The sequence below is a fragment of the Cupressus sempervirens genome, chromosome 7, assembly GCF_028749045.1.
Source record: "Cupressus sempervirens isolate cs-2001-9-10 chromosome 7, ASM2874904v1, whole genome shotgun sequence".
Classification (NCBI taxonomy): Eukaryota; Viridiplantae; Streptophyta; class Pinopsida; order Cupressales; family Cupressaceae; genus Cupressus; species Cupressus sempervirens.
The window spans coordinates 793,787,546-793,805,006 of NC_143124.1; positions in this window are offsets into that span (position 1 = coordinate 793,787,546).

The following is a 17,461-nucleotide window of genomic DNA, read 5'->3' on the forward strand; positions in this document are numbered from 1 at the left end:
ATGTTATAGGAACCAAATGGGTATTTAGAAACAAGATGGATGAACAGGGTGAAGTTGTAAGAAACAAGGCCAAACTTGTGTGCAAAGGATAATAATAGCAAGAAGGAATAGACTATGAGGAGAAATATTCCCCTGTAGCCAGAATGGAAGTAGTAAGAATGTTCTTGGCTTATGCAGTGAATAAGAAGTTCAAAGTATATCAGATGGATGTTAAATCAGCTTTCTTGAATGGAAAACTTGAAAAAGAGGTATACATTGTGTAGCCTAAAGGTTTCCCTTTGTGAAAAGAAAAAGATATGGTATGAAAACTAAAAGAAGCTCTATATGTTTTGAAGCAAGCACCTAAAACCTAGTATGCAAGGTTGGACACGTATTTGGAAAAGCTTGGATTTGTTAAAGGTACGACAAATAGTAACTTATATTTGAGAGAAATTGAGAATGGTATGTTGATAATAGTAATATTTTTTTATGACACAATATTTGGAGGTAATGATGAAGAAAGTGATAAATTTGTTGAAGAAATGAAGAATGAGTTTGAGATGAGTACGATAGGAAAAATGAAGTTTTTCCTAGGATTGTAGATTTTACAGAATAATGATGATATTTTCATTTCACAAGCTAAGTACTTGAAATATTTGTTGAAGAGATTTGGATTGGAAAGTTATAATCCTATTGGTACACCTATAATAACTAGTCATAAGTTTTCTAGCAAGGATGAGATGTCTACAATTGAGCAGAAGAAGTACAAATCCATGATTGGAGGTTTGCAATATCTAACTCGCACCAGTCCAAATATAGAAAATATAGTTGGGATTGTAGCTAGATTTCAAGATGATCCTAAAGAGTGTCATTATGTAGTAGTAAAGAGGATATTTGGATATTTGAAGGGAACATTTGATTATGGAATATGGTATGACAGATCAAGTGATTTTGCTCTATGTGCTTATACTGATACAGATTGGGTAGGCAGTATGGATGACAGAAAGAGCATCAGTGGTGGAACATTTTTTCTTACAGGAAGATTGGTTTCTTGGATAAGCAAGAAACAAGATTGTATTTCACAGAGTACAACTAAGGAAAAGTATGTAGCAACATCAAACAATTATAATCAAGTTGTGTGGATGAAATAGATGCTGAAAGATATTGGGATTGAGTTTGCAGAACCTGTAATCATAGTATCATATACTATGATAACACAAGTATAGTAAGTATGTCTAAGAATCATGTATTGCATTCTAAGACTAAGCATATATCTATTAAGTATCATGCCTTGAGAGAAAAGGCAATAGAAAAAGAGATTAGATTGGAATATGTGAGTACTAAAGATCAAATTGAAGATATCTTTACGAAGCCCTTTAACTAAAGATACATTTGAGTACTTGAGACGTATGTTCAAGGTTATGCCCCTGCCTACTTCTAAGTAGATGATGTAGAGAGTGCATTAGTCCAATGTCATAGAGCACTATTGTTAGACATGACTAAATGTTGATGCTTCCCGTATGGGGGAGTCTTTATAATGAGCGGAGTCATTGAGGACTCTTGGTATTTGGTATTGAATAATGTCTTTGGACACTCGAGATGGTTGTAAATTGAAGCAGTAAATTGACATAATAAGGCCTTTTTCATTGTTGTCAATGGGGGAGAGAATGCATGAAAAACATCTCCTAAGTATGAATGGAGGAGATATGTACATGAATGGGGAGAGACATTTATTAGGGAGATTTAGAAAGATTCATTTATGAAAGAAGGGGGAATATCTCTATGGGGGAGATATACACCATGAAGAATTATGATGGTAAGTTGTTTAATGTAAACAATTGTTTCTAATCCTAAGAAGATGCAGAATAGAGTAGCATTCTAAAGGTTTTCATATTTGATTGATGAAGAGGATTTGAAAGATTAGGACAACAGCAGCAGCTGAGTATTGTTTGGTATTCTTGGAACTTAGATGTTTTTCATTTATGTTGCCATCAATGCCAAAGGGGGAGATTGTTACCATGAATGTTGATGATATTCCTTTGGGGGAGTATCCTAAGCATTGAAGAGTATTGACATGCTACACTCATGACTGTGTTTGTCATTGATGTCAACATAGTAGTAAGTTTGTGAAGACTGAAAGAGTAAAAAACAAAGATCTTAGTTGGATGAACAATGTTTTGACTATCTGGTGATGCGCATTCATGGACATATTTTGTACTATATCCTGATGTTAAGGTTCAATGTGCAACAAATAATTCAAAGATGTACAAAAGATATGTTTGATTTATAGAAAGAAGTACAGAGACAAAGTACTTGAGACGTAGTTTTTGATGTTTGTATTATATCTTCTAACAAAGATATAATCTAGTGATGTGTGGTCAACCAATGATATAAGATAGTCTGATGATGACATCAAAAAATGTGCAAGCCCTACTATCGCACGTGTGAGAAGTTGTATAGAATATGAATCGACAATGCTATTGTAATTGTGGATTAATTAATTATCTTATTATAATTAATTGAGAAAGCTTCAAGTCTGACTCAGAGAATTATTTTGAAGATATGGTATAAAGGAAAAATATTTTCCTTATTTTTAATGTGTTAAATAAGAGTATCAAGTGTGTGATATGCGAAGTTATTAATGAAGCACGAAAAGGAGCTAAGTGTTTGGTGAATACAAGCAAGTGATCCAAGGGATTGTTGGATGCGAGATTTTTGATCTGATTACAAGATCAAAAGAAGAAGTCTAGTAGACAAGACAGAGAAAGACGAAGGAGCAATATTATTCATTTCTATTATTTTGCAAGGAATAATACATAGATCATTTGGACAACGGGTTCATTGGTCTTGCCCCTAAATTTGTTTAGACAATGGGTCCATCTGTCTCTACAACTCCTAACAGGGTTGGCACAACTCCTAATAGGGTTGGAATCTCCTAACATGGATTCAAAGTATCCTAATAGGGATTGATATGTACTAAATGTTGTTATAGACTCCCAACAAGGTCTATCCTATAACAAGAAATATTTATATTAGTACATCATCTTATGGGTACCATCCCCACCAGGGTTTTCCCTCTGATCAAGGGTTTCCCTAGTTAACATATTTGGTATTATTTTGTATGAGTATCTTATTGCGGTTTTTTATTATATTTCTCATATCGTTAAAGTTTAATAGGGTTGATAATTGTGGTATTAGTTGGATAATTGATTCACACCCCCCCCACCTCTTGGTTATATTGGTGGACTATATATTCTAACAATTAAATTTTGTGTTAACTAAGGGTAAATATCTAGGATGTCATCCCTACACAAATAAGTAATTATTTCATAACCAAAATAATTCCTTGACACTTTATACCTTTGTTTTTGTTGTACTTTATTATGCTGAGCATAATGTCTTTACTGGTATTTGGCCTATAACTTTGTATGAACTATCTATATTGACTTGTGCACTTAGGTACATCATCATGACACTCTGATGTACCTTCTCTTAACTTTTCATGTGCCAAATATCTTTGTAGCCTTCACTATACCAAAAATAATCATTGTGTTGATAGTGAAACTATCTAACACAAACAATTTTGTCTCTGACTGTAGAATCTTCAATAGTATATTCTACCATCTCATACTGAGATATATGTTGCCATAAATGACACCCCTAACTCATCTTACCTAGCCATATTGCCAACAATATTCCCCTTTGGAATTGATGGAAACATATGGGACAATCGGCTAAGTCCCAAAATGTTATACAATTAACTTTTCAAAATTGGCCTTCAAAACTTTACAAAAATTTCAAAATTACAAAATTTTGTGGATCGTTACACTTATAACCATCTTCCTTATATCTCCAGATATAATATAATACTAAGTAACCTTACTCCTCCCTAGTATATAATTGTACATACTATTACTTTATACAATTTCCATTCTTCTCCCCCTTTGACATCAATGAGAAAGGTGTCAAATTTTACTTACATGTAAAATTTGTGTTCCATACCTCTTCTTAGGCCGCCAATCAAGAAACGAAATCACCAAAACTGACTGCAAGACTCTTCATATTCTTCTCCCATGAGTCCTTGACTCCTTCTAAAATGTTGAGAAGAGCGTACAAACCATAAGATACTCTCTCTACTACATTCAGATATGAGTACACAAATTTGTCAAAAGATGTCTTGATTGATAGACATTCCTCCAACTAATGCTCAATTGTGCTCAATTTCACAAATAAGTGTTCTTTTAGAAGTGATAACCTCTTAGTTATCCTTGTTTTTATGTCTTCTAGTAGGGTTATCTCATCATAAGCCTTGCTAACATGTGCTTCAACTGCTTCAATCTGCATACCAGGTTAACTTAGCTGACTAGACAATGCTTCCACCTCTGCGCATTTCTCTTTAAGCTCATTGTCAATGTCTTTGTTAAAGCTAAAAGATATTGCACACTTCATATACAGAGCTTGTCCTTCAAGCTCACACTTCCTTAATGAATTGATGCAAGTATTAAGAGGCAATAAGTCATTTCTTATGTTTTGACAAATAGTGTCAAACATCTATACATCATGCTTGGCTTGAGCTTGTGATGTTACAACCTCTGACAAACTTGTGAATTCAGCATTAAATGCTTGAATCACAACTTTGGCTCTGTCCTTAGGGTTAGGATCAAGTGACTTCATAGTCATGACTCCCTCAATGATAACTTTAAGAAACCCCTCCCAAAACAATGCCTAAAATGCTGGCGAATCCAACATTTTGTGGGCAGGAAAATTTTACTGTCGAGGGCAATTTTTTTGTTCCACATAGGGAAATAAAATATTATATGTTGGCAATTTTTTTCTTGCCCTAGCAAAAATCATTTTAAATGTGAAAAATTAATTTTTTTCTTCTTGACATATAAATAAATGATGGCTAGTTTTTCCCTTGCCAAAAATGAATTAATAATGTTAGAGGCGAATTACTTGTTTTGTAGGAAAATGAATAATAATGGTCTTGGCTAATCTTTGGTGGTAAACTAAAAATTTGTTTAATCTAAAAGCGAATTAGTAGTCACTTTAAGTTTCAACTTGTGTACTATCTTAGGTCTATTATTAATAATGTCGTAATGTCGTTACGTCAATGTCACTATTACCAAGTCAGCTACCGTCACTTTCAAGTTATGTATTGTTAATACAATAGTTTTATCGATATTGACCATTGATTAATTAGAGATCAATGACAAAATATGCATTTTGGGGCCACTCGCTTGAAAAAACCTGGACTCGCATGAAATTCTCTAGAATGGAGACATGTGGGCATGAAAACCATTAAGGCATTAACTGGAATGTACTCAATGTCAGAAACTTTTGACTATCTAAAATTAATGTGAGTACATTTCAGTGTTTTGCACACTTGAAAATTAGTAGGAATACAAAAAAATAAGATATGAAAGATCGTGAATGCCAAGCGATTTAATGCAACTGCCCTTAAATAGCCTCTTTAATTCCTCTTTCATTATCATTTCTCAAATTCTTCAATCTGAATTTGGTTTGTAGAGTTTCTTGAATCTTAGTCATGGATATGCCAATTCACCTGAAATGCACTACAATGGCTCTGCAAAAGCCCTATTTAGGTAGGATTCCTGACGATGTCATTGCCATGGTTTGCAAGCCAGATGCCTAAAGTCTTTTAATTCACCATGCTATATTCATGGTCCTCGGTAATGAATTTTTAAGAAATGATAAGAGGTACCGTGTGTCCACGCATATTACCTCTTGCTTCCTTGCATCTCTTCTCGACCTTGGAGGCAGTCAAATATACATTTTGATGCTTTTGTGTAATGTTTTTAAAGATACATTTTTAGAAGATGATGTCAAAATTCTTGTATTGGTCGAGCAGATAATGAGGTTGGGCATTGGCATCCCTTTTGCAGATGTAGCAGACAAGTGTTGGGAGCAAGGCATAAGGAGAATTATATAGAAGTATCCCTTCCTTCTCGGCATGAATAAACAACAATTAACTCACCATCAGAAGTGGGCGTGGCTCGCAAGGGATTTTCTATGAAAGTGGTTGTTGTTGGATGATGTTAGCGAGACTGACTTCACATGGCTAGATGAGTTCAGTGACATCATCTTCTCCAACAAATTCCTCGCAGAGGGACTTGAAGACCTTTCTGATTAAAGGCTTCAAGCCCTCAGCCCCTCAGCCCGATGATGCTTCCAGCCTCCTTCTTCCCTAGTTTCTTGTTCCCTGTTTCCTGAATCCTATTTCCCGAACCCTTGCCCTTTGGGAAAAAAAAAAAATTTAAGATTTTTGGTTTTTCTTTGGATTGGGCCTTGGCCTTTAATGTAAATAATGAAATAGTAAAACCAGGTTGATTTAATTAGCTATTTTGAATATCTATGTTATGAATCAATATTATGTACATTGTACACTCTATTTTTAATCAAAACAATAGTTTTTGGCTTCTCAAATCATTGTTCCTGTTAGTTTACGACTTTGTTTTTGGTATCTCAATGCATTGTTGAAATGTTAGTCTACGACTTTGTTATAAAAAATTAATTGTTAATAGTTATAAATTAGAACTTAGAAATGAAAAAAAGGGTTTCAACAATCCCTTTATGGTTTCATATTTGATTAATGATTTATAGTAAAAAATTATCCAATTAAAAATTTTGTAATTTCTAAAACTATTTTTCTTTAATCTGATTGGTTAAAACGAATGGAGCAATAAGAGTGGATTTCAACGAAAACTAAAGATTATAAGCTTAACAAAGTTAAATAAAATTTTGATAATTTATGTGCCAATTTTTTATTTCATACCTATCTTGTCACCTTTTTTTTATTATGAAATATTTTAAATGATGAAGAATAGTTTATAAACAATTATCACAATTTTCAATATATGTTAATAATTTAGAGATAATTAAACTATGTTACATTTTAATTTTCAAACTAAATAATAAATATGAATAAAAATATAGTATTTGTAATTATATTTTTAAATTTTAATTATTTTATTTAAATTAAACTATTGTCATTATTATTTCATATCTTGCACCAATTTTATTTTATAAAATTTAATATATCTTCATTGAATTTTTCATATCATCTTTACAATAAAAAGTGTATAATTTCTATAATAGAAAATAAAATCATTTATTTATATTATATTATAACTATTATAATTATTATTAGGCAAAAGCCTACAACACAATAGTAACTTGCGAGCCTCTCATGTGGGAGGTTTTGGGTTTGAATCTACCTTTGCTTAACATATAATAATAATTAATTCTAACAAATAATAATAATTAATCTAGGCTTTGGCCATTTATAGATCAAATAAAAAAACTATTAATAATTTATATAAATAATTAAATTAACATCATGATTCTAACATGCTCAAATTTAAAAATAAAATAATAATAATTAATAACAATTTCTTTAACAATATTTATTTCAACATTTTTCTCTATATTAATTAATATGCTATTTAAATTCTTTTCATGCTCATATTTTTTTTAAATCAATTTTTTTACTAATTCTATCAATTTTTTTGCCACGAACTTAGTTGCTATGGAACCTTGTTTAAATAATTAATATTAGTTATTTGAAAGGTTTAAGTTTTAACGATTCACGATTTGATCAAGACCGTTCACTGAACGATAGATCAACAACCACAGCTCTATTTTGGGCCAAATTTTAAAAGATTGAAGTTAAATTCTATTTCTACCCAAAATCAGGACTCAAAGATTCTATCTGAAATCCTAACCATTGACTAAAAGAAAGATCAATAGTTCAAGATGAATTTTGGACGAATTTGGGGAATTGTTTCCCATGTGCCTAGATTCATTTGGAATCATGACATGTGTCTGATTATTACAAAGCTCAATTAATTGTTAGGACTCAATTAATATTAATAATAATTATGTTTATAAACAATTATCACAATTTTCAATATATGCTAATAATTTATAGATAATTATAGTATATTACATTTTAATTTTGAAACTAAATAATAAATATGAATAAAAATATAGCATTTGTAATTATATTTTTTAATTTTAATTATTTTATTTAAATTAAACTATTGTCATTATTATTTCATATCTTGCACCAATTTTATTTTATAAAATTTAATATATCTTCATTGAATTTTTCATATCATCTTTACAATAAAAAGTTTATAACATAAAAGAAAATCATTTTCTATAATACAAAAGAAAATCCTTTAATTATATTATATTATATCTATTATAATAATATTATAAATTATATTATATATATAATATTTTATATAAATAATTAAATTAATATCATGATTTTGACATGCTCAAACTTAAAAATAAAATAATAACAATTTCTTTAACAATACTTATTTCAATATTTTTCTCTATATTAATTAATATGCTATTTAAATTCTTTTCATGCTCATATTTTTTAAAATCAATTTTTTACTAATTCTATCAATTTTTTTGCCACAAACTTAGTTGCTATGGAACATTGCTTAAATAATTAATATTAGTTATTTGAAAGGTTTAAGTTTTAACCTCACGATTTGATCTGGACCATTCAATGAACGATAGATCAACGACTGCAGCTCTATTTCGAGCAAAATTTTAAAAGATTGAAGTTAAATTCTATTTCTACTCGAAATCAAGACACGTGTACTCAAAGATTCTACCCGAAATCTCAATCATTGACTAAAAGAAAGATCGACAACCTGAGATGAATTTTGGGCCGATTTGGGGAATGTTTTCCCATGTGCCTAGATTCATCCATAATCGTGACATGTGTCTAGCTCAATAAGTGTCAAGACTCGGTTAATATTAATAATAATTATGTTTAGTCTTTTAAAAAAATTATTACTTAATCCCAACTCGGCGATGTCGTAATTGTTAAGTAAAAGGCAGATCAACGCCAACGGCAATGGCCTGGGATGAATTTCAGGTAAATTTTGGGTCCACTATCACTGTGCTCAAGAAACATCTGGAATTGTGACACATGTCCTTGACAAGTGTCACGATTCTGGATGACTCTTGACAACAGGGATAGCATTCCACAAATTGACCCAAAAATCATATTGATAATTAAGTTCAATTTTTATTAATTAATTTATTTAAAATAAACAAATTTCAAAATTCAAATGTATATTAATGTAATAAATTTTTACTTTTTATTATTATAGTTATGTACATTACTACATTATTGAGTCTTTATGTCATTTATATGTGCATTGTACATACTATTAGTAAAGTACCTAAAACCATTAATTACTTAACACTTTCATTTTAACTTTTAACTATTTACCTTCTATATTTTTAGAGTATGAAGTTGAAAGTTCTCTAAGTCGAGAGTTCGATATGATAGGATTTTCAAATTTCAACTTTTCAAAGACTGACTAAATTCCATTTTGTGTTCTGAAGACTGAAAGTTTGAAACTTGAATATCACAGGACAACACCAATTATTAAAACTCAATTCTGGGTATTTAATTTATTTTTTAGAAATTCATTGCAATTTTCAACAATAGAAATCTTGATTTTTATTGTCTTAGGTTTACACTTTACAATTTTTTTAAATAGGGCTCGAAAAAGAATTTTGTGTAATAACCAATAGTAGGCATGGGAAAAACAAAGTCAAAAACTTCTAGTATGAGTGCAAGCATAAAGGAAAAGAAAGACATTATACAACTCAAGTAAGTGCTACAAACTCCAGGTTTACCGATGAATGTCATGATATTTTTTATCCTATTATCCATGGAGATTCTAGAATCATGGGAATTAGACATTCATTGTTTAATAAGAGGAAAGATACACAAAAGGGGAGAAATTATTACAAATATAACAATAATATTCGTGCACATACAAATAAACTAGCTACTTTGGTTACTGGATTAGCAAACCTCACTATACCTTAAGTATTCCCTTGCCCTGAAATTGTAATGCTATGTGCTCAGAATTATGATGAAAATAGAAAGGCAATTATAAACCAAAACACTTAGGAGGAAATTTTATCCATAATTGAGAGTTATTTTTTCACTCTGTTAGACCTAGGGCTAGGGTTTAAACTAGAAAGCTTTGATGAGTGCATTGACTTGGATAAACTAGCATAGGCTTATGAAAAATTGGAAAGAGTTTTTCAAGATTCATATATTAAGGGTTTAATAAACTCATATTCATCTACTAGTGTTACACTAGACATAGACCATAAGACTCCTTATTAGTATGGTACTTTTGTGCCATGGGTTCAGAATACTATTTCTTTGTTATCATTTTGTCTGGGATTGGATAGTACCAAGGAAGTGGAGGCTAGTGTCCTTGAAATGATTTATAATATCCATTGTCGAAGTCAGTCGATTGAGAAGGTAGATGTAAGATATAATTTTGTTCAGCACATTGTTGAATCTATGCAACAACAATTACTAATGATTAAACAAAGTACAGCTACAAGCAAGATGAAGACACTTAGGTTCACAAGTTACTTGTGCTACATTGTTTTAGCAAAGAATCACCCAATATTTGAGACAGAGAACAACAAGCTTGACATTGAGGTCTTTAAGTTTGATGAGAAAACCCAGAAGAAATCAGAGACTCCAAGTCCAGTATATGAGTGGATACATAAGACAAGGATGACTGATAACAATAATAACTACAACCATTTTGTAGACTTCTTTTTGGCACCTATTTATCAAAACATCATAGCCACTTCGATGCCAAGATTTCCTATGTCTTGTAAAGATTGCATTCAATTGGGAAGTTAAATTCAATTAGATGACTGGTTCTTCATAGAAGAGTACATTGTCTTAAGGTTTCACAGTTCAGTGATTGAACCATGCAAACTTCTAATGCATGTTACAAAAAGAGTTTTTGCACTAGAATATGTATGACAAATGGAGAGCGTAGTTGAACTTTTTAGTGGACAACAAAAGAAAATGATATTTCCTTCCTTGCCTTTCACAATTGGAGGCCTCACATTTGAGAGAAAAGCTTTGAAAGTAGCAAATGAATTGGTAAAAAAAATTTGGCATTGATTTTATCAGTCATTGGAATTATGATCCACTGAACATAATAAAAACAAGACTTATTGCCAATGGGAACCCTATGAGAAAATATCAATATCAGGAGATGCCATTGATAGAAAAGTTAAAAAATAAGGATTCATGGGATGAGGTTAAGAAAGAGATGGAGAAACATGTAATAGAGAATAATATTTCAATGCAATAATTGTCATCCCAAATTATGGCATTGCACATATTAGTCACACAAAACAAAGCCTCTGGCATACTTATATTTCTACAAGTAAGCATCTCAACCTTCTAAGAGGTCTATACCAAAAGCAATTAAAGAGGCATGCACATCTAAATTGTCGTGTCAAACCAAGATGACTGATTTTTGGAAAATGAGGTAAAATTTGGGTGAACCAAAGATATCAGCAAGTTTTGAGGAAAATGACAAGGATGAACTTTTTAGTGATTATTGGAATAAAGAGCATCCAACTGTACTATATGATTTTGGCAGTTGCAGTGACAGTGATATTTAAAGACAAAAGGACCTCGAGTCTGATGCCAACATTCAAGGTATTTAGGATTTGAGGTCAACCAAGGGAAAACATATTGTTAATATTCAAATGAGTGATACTATTAAACAAACATATAGTAAAGGGGCAACTATTCAATACAAAAAAAGGGTTATGTAGGTATAGGGCCCACTGGTGCAAGTGGTGAAGGGATTTGGAATCTAGTTCTAGTATCAAACCCACCTAAAAGAGGAAGGAAACCAATCATTGGAATCTCTGATGAGACTAAAGATGATTCATCTAGAAAGGGAAAAAAAATTATAGTTCTACTTCTGAAGGTCATCCCAACACATTATTTGTTAAATATTCAAATCCAGTTGTAGTTGATCTCATTGGCACTGGCACTGGCACTCATAAGGATGAACCTTGTGCAAAAAATAAAAAAATTATGACAATTACAATACAAGCATGTCAGCGGTTACTTCACCAATGTATGCACCAGTAGCTTCTATACAAAACCCTTAAAATAGTCCTAAGATGCCAAGATTTGGAATGGGCCATCTTTAGTATGTTGGAAATCCTCAAAATACAATTGTAGGTGGAGTAAGTTTAACTAGAGTTGGAGGAGCATACAACAATACAATTGATAATTCACCTTTCAAACACTCAATTGTGTTAGCAAACCTAGATTTTAGTTTGAATGAGTTTGCATCAAAGTTTGATTAGACAAGCGAAAGAAATAGGCAAATTATGAAGACTTTGAAAAGTGATACATTTGCTGAATGTCAAGGATCTACTAACAGAGTATTTCCAACATATGATCCAAACAATGAAATGATGAACTTCATGGCTATTATGCCCCTGGCTAGAGATAATAATCCACCAAAAAATGTAATAAATTGTAACCATGTACAAGTTACCAGTCTTCAAATAGATTTGTCAAAAGTGAAAAATATTAGCGAAATCAATATATCAAAAGAGAACAATAAAATGGTCTACTCTACACTTCTGAAAGTGGAGAGGGGAAACAAAAGGCTTACAAAGCAAATAGAAAAGTTACAAGCAGACCTTGATAATGTGAAGGCCAAGGAGAAAGCAACAGACAATAGGTTCAAAGAATTGAAAAATAGGATAAAGAATTCTTCTCCTACAGAGGTAATTGTCTAGCAAGAAAAGATGAATGAACAAGTGCAAAATTTGACTAAACAATTGGATGAGTGTCAAAAAAGAATTTAGCATAAAAAAGTCTTTGTTACACAGTTGTTCAAGTCTATAGAGAGTAGTGCACAAGTCAACAATAAATTGAAAATTAACCTGGACTTTGTTGTCAAGGAAAATAATAATTTGAAGATTGAATTGGAGAATGAAAAGAAAAAAGAGGAGTCTAAGGTGAGGATAATTGATAATTTGCAGAAGGAATTGGGGAATGAGAAGAAAAAAGAGGAGTCTAGTGCAAACACAATCCATAATTTGAAGAAGAAATTGGAGAATATGAAGAAAAAAAAAGGAATAAACTACAAAAATAATCCTTGATTTGAAGAAGGAATTGGAGAATGCGAAGAAAATAGAGTCTAGTGCTACTGCAAACAGTAACACAATCCACCATATGAAGAAGGAATTGGAGAATGCAAAGAAAAAAGAGGAGTCAACTGCAAAGAAATGATGGAGACATAAACCAAGAACAAAATGGACACAATAGGAAAGGGAAAACTTTATTAACTATGAAAATATGCTAATACACTTAGTGCGGAGTGAATAGACTCCAAAACATGCCCTATGGGCTTACAATAGTATAAATCTGGAGATAATTTCTTCTTCCAGTACCTTCTCTCAAACTCCACTTTGAACTACCTTTTACAATGCCAGAAATGTTCTTAAATAGACCCCAAAGGGTTAAAGATTAGGAATACATTCTAGAAAGTGCTAGTCGGTGCAAAATTAGAAGAATCCAAAAATGGTAGCCGAACTTTCGGGAGGCATAACTTTTGAACTATAGCTCTGATTGATGAACTATTTACATTTTTGGAAAGCTCTAAGAGTGCTCTATAGTCCTATGGACCAGCTTTGCTCGTCCCTTATTTTTCAGGCTTGTACAAGGTCATTTAGTGCCTCAAACTTGACTTTGAAGCATTCTTAGGAGGTCTCCAAAAATTGGAAAATTGCAATAACTTTCAAACCGTGCAGCCTTTTGACCTGATTCTTTTTCTGGAATGTTCTAAATTACAATTTTAATCACCCCTCCAATTTACACCTTCTAACTCATCATAATTATGGCTCAATTAGATAGTCCTATTTTTTTGGCATTTACAAGTATCCTAAGGTACTTAGAAACTCTAACCCAAAACACTAATAATGGAACTGTGAGAGTTGGACCCTTTATTTGACCCAAATGGGTATCCAAAAATGAAAACACATGAAATAGAAACTATGTCTAGATATATTTTTTTGGGTGACACAAGATTGCCCTTATACCTCTGGATTCTCCTACATCAAACACCCAGGGTAGATTGAAAAGTGACCCTGTCACTTTATGGATGGTAGAGGAAATTCCAAATGGGAAATCTTAGCTGCTGATATCCAAGTTGAGTCCTCTATCAGCCATCCTTTCCACTTAACCAGGTACTCTTCATACTTCCTATTTCTGGTACTCCTGCCCACACGACTATCTAGAATCTCTTCTATCTCCTCCTTCTTAGAAGTAGGAATTGGACATGGCTCTAGCATCAACCCCTCCTCTGCACCATCATCATGATACTCTGTTAAGTCTACAATGTTGAAGATAGAAGAAATGTGAATTCCATCTGGCAACTCCACCTCATATGCATTTTTTGAGTCATGTTTCTTCAGAATTTTGCAAGGGCCAAATTTCTTCGTCTTCAGCTTGTTGTAAGTACCTACTGGAAATCTTTCCTTTCTCAAGTGTACCATGACTAGATCCCCTACTTGAAACTCCTTATGTCTTCTCCTTTAATCAGCCCTAGCTTTATACTATTGATTCATCTTGATAATGTGTGCCTGGACCTCCTCATGTAGGTGCTTGATATGTTAAGCAAATTCTTCTGCTTCAACACTTTTCCTCTTCCCTTGCTCCATCTTCCTCAATTTCGGTGTAGTCCTTAGGCTACTTCCATATACAATTTGGAATGGTGATCTACCGGTACTCCTATTTATAGAGTTATTATAAGCAAAATCCACTTGTGGTAGAATCAAATCCCATCCCTTGGGCTTGTCCCCAACTAAACATCTCAGCAAATTGCCCAAACTTCTGTTTACCACTTCTGTCTAGCCATCAGTTTGTGGGTGATGTGTGGAACTGAATTTCAAGTCCATTCTCAACTTCTTCCACAATGTTCTCCAGAAATACCCCACATATTTAGTATCTCTATCAAAAACTATACTCCTTGGGAGACCATGTAGTCTCACCACCTCTCTGAAAAACAAGTCTACAATATGGACGACATCATGAGTTTTGTGGCATGGAATGAAATGTGTCATTTTGGAGAACCTATCAACCACCACAAATATTGAGTCATTACCCCTTTGTTTCCTCGACAATCCAAGAACAAAATCCATACTTATGTCCTCCCATGGTTTTGATGGAACAAGCAATGGCTGATATAGTCCAGTATTGTGACTAAATCCCTTGGCTGCTTGACAAACCTGACAACTCTGTACAAACTTCTTCACATCCTATGAAATTTGAGGCCAAAAATAATGTTCTCTAAGAATGGCAATGGTCTTATCTCAACCAAAATGTCTTGCCATCCCTCCAATATGTTTCTCCTTAATCAATTTTTTCTTTATGGAACTCCTTGGAATGCACAATTGACTGCCCTTGAACAACATACCATCCTAAATCAAATAGTCTAACCACTTGGTTTTGTCTACAGCAATAGGTTCTTTACAAGCTTTCCACACTTTAGTAAAATCAAGATCCTCAGGGTACAGATTCTTGAGTTCATCAAACCCAACTACTTCAACTTGCATTACTATAAGCAACAACTGCCTCCTACTCAATGCATCTGCAACCCTATTAGACTTTCCACTTCTATGCTTCAACAAAAATGTATAGCTCTGCAAGAACTCTACCCACTTCATATGCCTCTAATTCAATTTACCTTGGCTATTTAGGTACCGTAATGCCTGGTGATCAGTATATAAAATAAATTCCTTTGGCAATAAATAATGCCTCCATTTCTTTAAGGCTTGAACTATTGCATAGAACTCTTAATCATAAATAGAATACTTCTTCTTTTCATCATTCAATTTTTCACTAAAATATGCAATAGGCTTACCTTCTTGGCTCAATACAGCTCCAATAGCACTGCCACTAGCATCACAATCCACCTGGAACACCTTACTAAAATCAGGAATTGTCAACACAAGTTGTTCTATCACCTTCTTCTTCAGCAATTCAAAACTTCTCGCAGTTGTCGCAGTCCATTTGAACTCTTTCTTATCCCTTCTTATTGTGTCAATCAGGGGTGCACATATGCCACTGAAATTCTTAATGAACTTCCTCTAAAAACTAACTAGACCATGAAATGATCTCACCTTAGTAGCAAACCTTGGAGTAGGCCATTCCAAGATGGCTTTTACCTTCTCTGGATCCATTTTGCTACACTTCTTCAGATTAATTAGCAGTTTCTCTTCCCTTAACCTTTGAAGGATAGTACGAATATGCAATAAATGTTCTTCCAAAGTCTTGCTGAAAATTAAAATATCATTCAAATAGACAATAACAAAATTTCTCAAGAACTTCTTAAGTACCTCATTCATAAGCTGCATAAAGGTGCTTGGGGCGTTTGTCAATCCAAAGGGCATGACTAGCCACTCATAAAGACCCTCCTTGGTCTTGAAGGCAGTTTTCCACTCATCTCCTTCTCGTATCTATATCTGGTGATATCCACTCTTGAGATCTATCTTTTTGAAGTACTGAGCTCCACTCAAATAGTCCATAAGATCATCCATTCTTGGCAAAGGAAACTGATACTTGATGGTTATCCTATTTATAGCTTGATAGTGTGTACACATTCTCCACTCTCCATCCTTCTTTAGTGCTAGTACTGCAGGTACTACACATGGACTCAGGCTCTCTCAAATCAAAACCTTCCTCAATAGCTCTTGAACCTGTCTGTTTAGCTCCTCAGTTTCAGTAGGGGTCATCCTATGAGCAGCCTTGTTAGGCAAACTAGCTCCAGGGATTAAATCTATCTGATAACTAATTTGCCTTACTGGTGGCAATCCTTCTAGAACATTATCAGAGATGATATCTCCAAACTCACTTAATAAATTTGAAATTTCAAGTGGTATTTCACTACTACCTTCCTTATCTTTTCTAGGAAGCAAAGCATAACACATACGCTGATGTTTCATGCCTTCCAAAAACTTTCTTCCATCAACAAGATAGATCCTAGCACTACTGCATACCTTTTCACCCTCCTTTTCCATGGGCTTTAGTTTTTGGTGAACTCCATCTTTTGTCAAAGAGTATGTGTTTGCATGACCATCGTGTACTACATGCCTATCAAATTGCCATGGTCTTCCCAAAAATAGATGGCAGACATCCATTGGAATAATATCACATAGAACTTCATCATGGTAACTCCCAATTTTGAACTTCACTAAACATTGTTCACTTACCAGGACCTTATGATCATCCTCCACCCAAGTGATTCGATAGGGCTAGGGGTGTTTATCCCTCTTGACATTTAGCTTAGAGACCATCTCCTCTGACACCAAGTTGTCAGTGCTACCACCATCAATGATCACATCGCAACATTTATCCTCACACTTGCACCTGGTATGAAATAGAATCCTCCTTTGTCCTAGTTCAATCTCACCACTTAGTAGGACCCTTTCATTTACTAAAGTCTCTCCTCTTTTTGCATCCTTTGAATGTGATGATTGTGCATCCTCATCCACATGAGCAACCCTAGCTTGGCCCTCAGCTCTCCTATCTGTCCTTCATTTTCGTTGAGGGAATTCAAAG